Source organism: Rhinoraja longicauda, chromosome 27, assembly GCF_053455715.1.
Source record: "Rhinoraja longicauda isolate Sanriku21f chromosome 27, sRhiLon1.1, whole genome shotgun sequence".
NCBI lineage: Eukaryota > Metazoa > Chordata > Chondrichthyes > Rajiformes > Arhynchobatidae > Rhinoraja > Rhinoraja longicauda.
Genome location: NC_135979.1, coordinates 9,641,879 through 9,652,739, shown reverse-complemented (window position 1 = coordinate 9,652,739; position 10,861 = coordinate 9,641,879). Strand labels below are relative to the sequence as shown.

At 45.1% G+C, this 10,861-nt stretch overlaps 1 long non-coding RNA gene across 3 annotated transcripts in view; it reads right to left on the bottom strand.

The window, feature by feature from the left end:
- The window catches only part of LOC144606945 (uncharacterized), a 164,139-nt gene that overhangs the window by 63,257 nt on the left and 90,021 nt on the right, over window positions 1-10,861 (bottom strand). The gene's annotated exons all lie outside the window — the stretch shown is intronic.

The following is a 10,861-nucleotide window of genomic DNA, read 5'->3' as shown; positions in this document are numbered from 1 at the left end:
CGGGGAAAACGGGAGTGAAAGAAATTATTGACGATAAGAGGTGATGGAGAAGTAACAGGCGTTGAGGGGGAAAAAACGACTGGAAGAGAGAACAAGGGGGACAAAGAGACAAAGAGAGAGCAGGCAAGCGAGGAAGGCAAGAGCTAAGCGAAAATTTGGCAATGGAGATTGTTTGAGGCAACTGGAGTGGAGAATTTAAGTTGCCACGCAATGGCCCAAATTGGTAACCGTCAGAAATCAACCAAGGCAAAGCGTCACTTTATAAATTGACACATGGGGTTTCAGGCAAAGATTTAAGATCTCACTTTTTCTCCTGCCTCTTGCTTCTCTATCATCCAATCTGCATGAAGAACATATGGTCCAGGAATGGCCTCATTCTGCTGCCTTGTCTTATGGTCTTATCTGTAACCCCCCGTCTTATGGTCTTAGCTGACCCCTTCCCCCGCATCACCTGCACATTTTGTTCACCTGAACCCCTCCCCAATACGACTGTTTCCCCCCAGTGCTTCCTGTGCTCATTTCACATGTCCAACACAAGCCCTTTTAAAAAAAACTTAAATACTTAAATCTGCTTGAAAATTAATTAGGACGTCTTTTACGAACCATCCCTACTACTTTAACTCTGATGTAAGATTGGAAGCAATAGGTCAAATGAACATTTCAAAACTGAGGTTTATATATTTTGTTACCTATTGGTAAGAGAACTGAAGCAGAAAGATGAAGGCCAGATGTCAGAGAGTCATACAGTGTGGAAACAGGCCCTTCGGCCCGACTTGCCCACACTGACCAATATGTCCCATCTACACTTAGTCCCACCTGCACGCGTTTGGCCCATATCCCTCTAAACCTGTCCTATCCATGCGCCTGTCCAAATGTTTCTGAAATGTTGTGAAGCTAACTGTGTCAACTACCTGCTCCAGCAGCTTGTTCCATACACCCACCACCCTCTGTGTGAAAAAGTTACCCCTCAGATTCCTATGAAATCTTTCCCCCCTCACCATAAACCTATGTCCTCTGGTTCTTGATTCCCCTACTCTGGGCAAGAGACTCTGTGCATCTACCCGATCTAGTCCTCTCTTCATTTTGTACACGATTTATACATGAGTTTGTTATTGAATGGCAGAAAAGGCTTTAAGGGGAACAAATATCCTGTCATTCCTGTGTTTCCTATTAGATCCTGCAGGACAAGACCCTTGTCCTTATTAAACTCTATTTGATCAATCTGAAGACAGGACCCAACCTGAAACTTCGATTGACCATTTCCCTCCACAGACGTTGCCCAACCCACCGAGTTCCCTCAGCAGTTTTGCTTCTTGCTCAAGATTCCAGACAGTGGGGAAGGCTGTCAAAGTATGCAGCTGGGCATAGATCAGCTACAGAAAAGGGCAGAGAAATGGAAGATGAAGTTTAATCCAAGCAAGTGTGAGGTGCTGCACCATGAGAGGTTAAATGTAAGGGGAAAAATACAATTAGTGGCAACATCCTTAATCGCATTAATACACAGAGGGATCTTGGGGTCCAAGTCCATAACCCCCCTGAAAGTGGCAACACAAGTGGACAGAGTGGTAAAGATGGCGTATGGTATGCTTGCTTTCATAGGTCAGGGCATCGAGTATAAGAGTCAGGAAGTCACGATGCAGCTTTATAGCACTTTGGTTCGGTCGCATTTATAGTATTGCATGCAGTTCTGGTCACCCCAGAATGGAAGGATATGGATTATGTGCAGGCTGGTAAGAGTTGGTCTTGGCATCATGTTCAGCGCAGACATTGTGGGCCAGAGGATCTGTTCTTGTGCTGTACTCTTCTCTGCTCCTGAAGTCCCATAAGTCATAAGGTCATATGTGATAGGAGTAGAATTAGACCATTCAGCCCATCAAGTCTACTCCGCCATTCAATTGTGGCAGATCTAACTCTCCCTCCTAACCCCATTCACCTGCCTTCTCCCCATAATCCCTGACATTTCTGGCAGTTTTTCTGCAGTTTTTATGCTGGTATCTGCCTCTTTGACCAAGTCTAAGACCACTTGCCCGAGAATGTGGCTCAGAATTAGCTTTTACTGGATAATGTTTCCATAAAATATTTTGAGGCATTAAAATAAAGTGATGTTGTGAAGAACCATCTGTGTTGCATTTACTGGATCTCTCAAATAAGTGAGTCTTGAGGGCATTCAATAAAAAGACACTGAATAAAGTTTACACTGAAACAACAGAAATATTCCCTGAATTTTGGGTGAATTGATGAAAGTTCTGCATGTAAGTGCTGACATTGCCCGATGTAAGTGTTAACAAGCATGAGACTTCCATCTATAAGTTGGAATTCATTAAACCAATGTACCACCTGGCAAAGGGAATTACTCTTCATTGATTTTGAGGGAAAGGTCAGTGTGGGATGGTATTGCCATCTCCAAATGTATTTCCCTGGGTCAATGTCTTGTACACTGGGAAATGTGGATTCAAAATTTGAGTGTGGTGATCAGGATATCAGTTTAGTTTAGAGACACAGCATAGCCCACTGAGTCCATACCGACTAGGCTTATATACACTGGAATTTAGAAGGATGAGAGGAGATCTTATCGAAACGTATAAGATTATTAAGGGGTTGGACACGTTAGAGGCAGGAAACATGTTCCCAATGTTGGGGGAGTCCCGAACAAGGGGCCACAGTTTAAGAATAAGGGGTAGGCCATTTAGAACTGAGATGAGGAAAAACTTTTTCAGTCAGAGAGTTGTGAATCTGTGGAATTCTCTGCCTCAGAAGGCAGTGGAGGCCAATTCTCTGAATGCATTCAAGAGAGAGCTAGATAGAGCTCTTAAGGATATCGGGGGTATCGGGAGAAGGCAGGAACGGGGTACTGATGGAGAATGATCACCCATGATCACATTGAATGGTGGTGCTGGCTCGAAGGGCCGAATGGCCTCCTGCTGCACCTATTGTCTATTGACCATTAGTCACCAGTCCACACTAGTCCACAAACATTCGGGGCAATTTTACAGAGGCCAATTAACCTGCAAACCCACATATCTTTGGGATGTGGGAGGAAACTGGAGAGTGTGGGGGAAACCCACAAGATCTCAGGGAGAAGATGCCAACTCCAAAAGATAGACACAAAGTGCTGGAGTAACTCAGAGGGTCAGGCAACATCTCTGGAGAAAAAGGATGGGTGAAGTTTCAGGTCGGGGTCCTTCTTCAGAAGGGTCTAAAGAAGGATCCTGACCCAAAATGTTACCCATGCCTTTTTCTCCAGTGATGTTCCCTGACCTGCTGAGTCACCCCATCACTTTGTGCCTATCTTCGGTAAAGAAAACCAGCACATGCAGTTCCTTTCTACACTTGCAAACTCCACACATACTGAGGTCTAGAAAAACAAATTACTTGATGCCTCAGGCAGCATCTGTGAAGGGAATGGACAGGGAATGTTTTAGATCGGGTCTCTAGCATTGCGAGGTAACTGTGCCACCGTGCCTCTCCAAAGGTGTGGTGAATTCTGAGAGACCACCAACAACTTTTCCTGGTATTCCCAACGTACATTCCCAGCACATGCCCTTCAAGACGATGTGTTGACCCAAAACGTCACCTATTCCTTTTCCCCAGAGATGCTGCCTGACCTGCTGAGTTATTCCAGTACTATGTGTCTATCTTCAGTGCGAACCAGCTTCTGCAGTTCCTTCGTACACACATCGCCCTTCTGGGCTTGGAACCAGAAACTGTTAGCCTGGTTAGCACTCTCACAGCTACGTTGCCATGCACTCTCACAGCTACGTTTCTGTGCCTGACTGGCATTCACAGTGCTCTGTGGGAATGCCACACCATCAAAGGAGCATCATTTCAACGAGGCATTCAACTGAAGAGCCATCTGCCCCCTCAGGTAGATGCCAAAGATCACAAAGTATTACATCAAAGAAGAAGGAGCTCGAGACAAAATGCTGGAGTACCTCAGTGCTTCAGGCAGCGTCTCTGGAGAAAAGGAATAGGTGACATTTTGGGTCGAGACCCTTCTTCAGACGAAGGGTCTGAAGAAGAGTTTTGATCAGAAACATCACCTATTCCTTTTCTCCAGAGATACTGCCTGACCTGCTGAGCTACTCCAGCATGTTGTGTGTATATTCGGTGTAAATCTGCAGTTCCTTCCTACATATGAACCAGCTAGGGTCCTGGTGAATATTCATCCACCGACCAGAGGCTGCAAAAACAGTTGTCACGTGATAATAACATTGATGTTTACGGGATCAGTGACTGCAATTCAAAAGTACTTCGTTGACTATGGGGTGTTTGTAGCTGATCATATGGCTCCATTTGTGATTTAGATGAAATGAAATGGGCTCGGACACTGGGAGCATTTTGTAAAGAATGTTGAAAGAACAGGTAACCCATCATTAAAATTCTGATAAAATCCTGACTACGTTTAATCTGAGTTTTTTTGCTTTGAGATTATTGTGCTGACTGAACTCAAGGAAGATGAGATCCGAATGAACAGTAAATCAATCCTAAAATGTATAGGTTGATTAATGTTACATCACATTCTTTTAGACATGGTTTTCTGATCAGAGTGCTGGAAACTCGACCACCTTACCCTGGGGACAGGACAAGTGGCTTGCATTAAAAATAATTTAAAGTGTACACAGCAAGAGGTAATCTCCATCTCTCCAGCTACTGTAAAAGGTGACGAAATAGGTTTATGAACACTTATTTAGCAAGCATTCGCTCAACAGTTAGTGGTGTTTTCAGATTGTAAGCTACTTTTAGTCAGGATCACTTGCTGTCACTTTAGCTCTCTTCAGTGGAAATGGTTTGATCACTTCCGACTGCTCTTTCTCGCCATTCATATAAATTGGTGAATTTGCTTCAGCTGACGCATATTAAAACAAAATGAAGGACGCCAAAGATCCCAGGATGGGACTAAGGTATAGGAAGAGACACCTAAACTACTCTCCAATTCAGATGTCTCCGAGATGGCACCATAATGGCAATAAATACGAACACACAGACACACATGGGCACACACACACACACACACACACACACACACACATACACACACACACATACACACACACACACACACACACACACACACACACACACACACACACACAAACACACACATATGCACATAGACATACACACACAGACACACATATGCACATAGACATACACACACAGACACACACACACACAAACACACACATATGCACATAGACATACACACACAGACATACACACACACAGACACAGACATATACCCACACAAACAGAGACACACATACACACACAATACAGAGACACACACGTTACACACACTAAATGTTACTCACGTTATTCCCTTTATCATGTATCTGTACACTGTGGATGGCTCGATTGTAATCATGTATTGTCTTTCCACTGACTGGTTAGTACGCAACAAAAGCTTTCCACTGTACCTCAGTACATGTGATAATAAACTATACTCAAACACACACACAGGCACACACACAGATGTACAGGTACATATTCAGTGCATCAACAAATGCACACACACACACACGCGCGCATACACAGACACACACACACACACACACACACAGATGTACAGGTACACATTCAGTGCATCAACAAACACACACACAGACACACATAGACACACACACACACACACACACACACACACACACACACACACACACACACACACACACACACATACACACAGCTATAAACATCTAGTGCATCAATCTATAAATGTTTCATTATGGCACAAAAGTAGAAGCCAGCAACCTTGAGCCTGGTTGATAAAGTTGCATGTTGTGAAAGTTTCAGCTGCAAGTCAGATGCACAATATCAAACTGAATGTGGACTCAGCAGGAGATGAAGTGCCTTATGGCATCCTCTGCAGGTCTGGTCAGCCAACGGGCAACACAACTCAATGTGCGGCAGATGCAAGGGCCTGACATTGGGAGGGGTCAGTGAGGCAAATCAGGTCAGACTGAACAATGAAACAGAGCAGTACAATGCAAGTGGAAGGGACTTCATATTGTATAACAGAGGGGAGGTTGAAATTGGAGAATAAACAGTCCACTGTCGTTAAGAATATCAATCACGAATCAAACTACATTCAGATCGGATGGGTTGTACTATTTTAGATATTTGTAGATTAAGGCACAGTGCAAAACTGAGGCTGGGTCACGTTCTCAATTGCCATCTTCCCTTTGTGTTATAAAGCTCTTTCCGCCCTCTCAAGCAGGTGCAAAAGATCCAAATAAATAGGTCTGCTTATCGTAGCACAAAGTGCTGAAGGAACTCAGCAGGTCAGGCAGCATCTGTGGAGGGAATGGACAAACGGCATTTTGGATCAGGACCTAATGTCATCTACCCATTTCCTCTGCAGATGCCGCCTGGCCTGGGGAGTTCCTCCAGCACTTTGTGTTTTACTCAACCTGCAGTTTCTTGTGTGTCCATCTGTTTATCATTATTGTTCTTTTTTTTTGGTATCCAGACATTGCTGAAAAGGCCACTATCAGCCCTAACGAAGGTGGTGTTTAGTTACTCTTTTGAACACTCCCAGTCTTTCTGGTAAATTATTCCTCTGATGCTGTTGGGCAGGAGTTTCAGTAATCAAATCACTTGAGGACCACTGATAAACGTATAAGATTGTTAAGGGGTTGGACACGTTAGAGGCAGGAAACATGTTCCCAATGTTGGGGGAGTCCAGAACAAGGGGCCACAGTTTAAGAATAAGGGGTGGCCATTTAGAACTGAGATGAGGAAAAACTTTTTCAGTCAGAGAGTTGTGAATCTGTGGAATTCTCTGCCTCAGAAGGCAGTGGAGGCCAATTCTCTGAATGCATTCAAGAGAGAGCTAGATAGAGCTCTTAAGGATAGCGGAGTCAGGGGGTATGGGGAGAAGGCAGGAACGGGGTACTGATGGAAAATGATCAGCCATGATCACATTGAATGGCGGTGCTGGCTCGAAGGGCTGAATGGCCTCCTCCTGCACCTATTGTCTATTGTCTATTGTCTATTTAGAAGTCAGCATGGAGTTTAACTTGAAGAGAACATGCAGGTGATGACCTTCTCATGAATCTGCTACCCTTGTATTCCTTGGTGACAAAGGTTAAAGGTTTGGGAGGCATTGTTGGAGCAGACACACAGTGGCACAGTGGTGCAGTGGTAGAGCTGCTGCCTTACAGCACCAGAGACCCGGGGTGGATCCTGACTACGGGTGCTGATGGTACGGAGTTTGTATGCTCTTCCGTGACCATGTAGGTTTACTCCGCCCTGATGCGATTTCCTTCCACACTCCAAAGACGTACAGGTTTGTAGGTTAATTGGCCTCTATAAATTGTATAAGATTGGTCTATTTGAGTTTCTGGTCAATGATCACCCCTGTGATATTGATTATTGAATCTTGGTATCGATTGGTATCTTGATGATGGTAATGCCATCGATGTCAAGGATAGGAAGTGAGACTCTCACTTTGCTTGGCCTTTTTGTCACATGCCACATAATTAGCTTAAGCCTGAACTTTAACTCGGCTTGATGCATGCAGGCAAGGCCATTCTATTTGCTGGAGGGTTGCAAGTGGAAAGGAACATTGTCCAATTGTTAATCATCCCCACTTCTGACCTTATGATGGAAGGATAGCCATTGATGGGTTTGACAGTCATGTCCAGGGCCACGATGATTGCCTTAGAGCAGCACAACAATCTTTGTTCTTGTGAGGGATGCCTGTGACAATTGGAGTGTTATCTCAATCACGCCCTTCCTTGACCAGAGTTACCAGTGCTCCTTGATGCCAAGGACATTTGCTCTGCTCTCACCTCTGGAATTCATATCCTTGGGCCACGTTTAGATCATGGATGTGTCGAGATTAGCTGGTTGCTGGTTCTGGCAAAATTAAAAATGGGCACTGGTGAGCAGGTTATTGGTGAGAAGGTGCCCGTTGAATGCAATTTCCATCCCTTTATTGAGGATTGGGACCAAACAGCCTTTCACCATTTACCAGTTGATAGTGATCTAAGGACATTGGGGGGGGGGGGGGGGGCGGTTATAGAGACAATTTAATGAGTAGTGTGAACTAAAATGTCACACCCTTTACCTACTTACAGGTGAGGGGTAACATTGAGCTAAGGAACAATGCCTGAAAGGTGTGTAGAAATGAATCGCAGACACCGAAGACAGACACAAAGTGCTGGAGTAACTCAGCGGATCAGGCAGCATCTCTGGAGAAAAAGGATGGGTGACGCTGAGTTCTTCAGGGTCGGGACCCACCTTCAATGGTGGCTCATTACTGTAAGTGTGGAGACAGGGGGTCAAAATTGCCCTGGTCTTATTGATTGGCCATACTGTATTATAATTTCCCATTCCTTCTCTCCGGAGATGCTGCCTGTCCCGCTGAGTTACTCCAGTACTTTGTGTCGACCTTGGATTTAAACCAGCATCTGCAGTTCTTTCCAATGCATAAATGTAAATGTTGATTTTTTAATGGGGGGGAAATAACCCTTTCCCCATTCAATGGGAAACGCTATGTGTGTGTGTGTGTGTGTGTGTGTGTGTGTGTGTGTGTGTGTGTGTGTGTGTGTGTGTGTGTGTGTGTGTGTGTGTGTGTGTGTGTGTGTGTGGTGGGGGGGGCTGTTGTGGGGGTGGGGGGGCTGTTGTGGGGGGGGGGAGGGTAGATCGTGGCATTGTAAAATGGGTGAGAGTAGGTTGTGAACTTGCATTTTACATCTTTCTCTGTTGCTATTGCAGTTGAAACCGAGCGAATCTCACTCAGACACATCCCAGCTCCCAGCTATCCACTTGCACAAACGCTCTGTCCACCACTGCAAAGCCAAACATCCTTTCTCTCTCTCTTTTTTTTTTATCAGAGCAATTTACCTAACGGGAAAATTAAACCGAGAGAAAAAAAAAAAGATTAAAATAAATTATCCACATGAATTCATTTTCAGTGCATTCACATTATGAGCTTGGACTGGGAGTTATCTTGCAGTGTAAGTTCAGCGAAAGACGGGGGTGACATAGACTGGTTTGGTACCTCGCGATTTGTCATTGATGGATTACCCCAACGTTGTAATCAATCAACAGCGCTGTCGTCAATGTTCCACCCCCCCCCCCCCCCCCCCCTCCTTATCCCACTTCGGCGTTTAAAATGGGCGCACCACTTTCCTTTGTTACATCCTTTTTTTCCATCCTGTGCAAGTTTCAATGTCCAAAGCACTGGCATTATTAAATAAAGGCCGGTGTTTTGATATAACACTCGCCCTTACAGATTTTTTATCCCGAAGTCGACGTTGAGCAGACTGAGTGAGACACTCCAATGCAGAATCTGCGGGCTGTGATTAAAAGTTGAAAGCTTTAATAACCTCGTCGCAAGTGGAACAGGGAGAAAAGACTGCGTTTTGTTTTTAAAGAACAACACATTTCCCAATCTTTCCAGCCTTTTATCCCGTCTAAGATTGGGGGCGATTTTGCAAATAAAGCGCTCACAACGCACGCATCACAATCGTGCGCTCTCTCTATCCCCCCCCCCCCCCCCCCACACACACACATTGCAGCGCTGGGGACACGTTGGGTTGGATTAGCCCACGCCATCGTTTTAACTGCAAAGACTGCCAGCCAGTTTAATATTCCGCGAGACCAGCAGAACCCACTTCACTCCAACCCCCTCGAAATCTAACCGCTGCGACGCCTTCTCTTCCCCCCCCCCCCCCCCCCCCCCCTCCCCTCACTTGCCTCGTATTCTGGCACTTGGGGACCGAACAAAAGCAAGGATTAACATCTTCAGTCGGCACAAGACACCACAAGCAAAATATAAAGCCCCTGCGATGAAAGACGCAACGGGCTTAATCACACGCGTTAATCAGAAAGAGAGAAAGAACATTGCAAATTTACAGATTTGCACATCAAAAGGTTAAATTGCCCACTTAAAACATGATTCCAATTTCCATATTCATATGCTAATAACCTAGCCCCCTTTCGTTTGCGGTAGAATATATTTTGTTAAAGACAATCAAAATATTCCCCACTTTCCCCTTCCAGGTTCTGACTGTTTCACTGTTAATTTCTACCATTCCCCCCCCCCCCCCCCCTTCCTTTCCAGATTTCTTGGACTTGCTTCTGTTTTCTCGCCTTTCCATACAAAAAAAAATCGTTTAAATCAATGCTTCGGGTATTAAGATTTAATTGTCAACTCAGCAATGTCGACCTGCACAACTCTGTGTCTGGGTTTTCCTGTGGACTTCTTGTACTCGGTGAGATGAGGTGATGGGGAGGTTTGGAAGGGTTGGAGTTGTTGGGGCTGTCGTCGGCAGTTACTCCTGATGTGACCAAATTACATTCAGTAACTCTCAGGAAATCATTGGAATACCACTAGCCCTTGATCGTGCTTACAAAAGGCGGGGTGGGGGGGTGAGGGTGGGGGGGTGGAGGGTGAGGGAGATGCTGGAAATCAGAACTAAAATCAGGAAATGCTGAAAAGTACTGGGCAGGTCAGGCACCATCCGACCTTCACATTGATCTGGTCTTTATTCACAAAATGCTGGAGTAACTCAGCAGGTCAGGCAGCATCTCGGGAGAGAAGGAATGGGTGACGTTTCGGGTCGAGATCCTTCTTCAGACAATCTGCAGTTATTTTCTTATACTATTTATTTCACATTGATCTGAAACGTTCACTCTCATTCTCCTTCCTGACCTCCCGCTAACTTGGTTCAATGGTTCAATAGTTCACTTGTTACCACGTGTACCAAGGTACAGTCAGATTCGCTTTTTTTTTTCCTGTATCCCTTTTGTGGAGGGCGCCTATCCGAAACGCCATCTAACTATCTATGTTCTTCAGAGCTGTTGCCTGACCCGCTCAGTTACTGCTGCACTCTGTGTCCTTTCAGGTCAA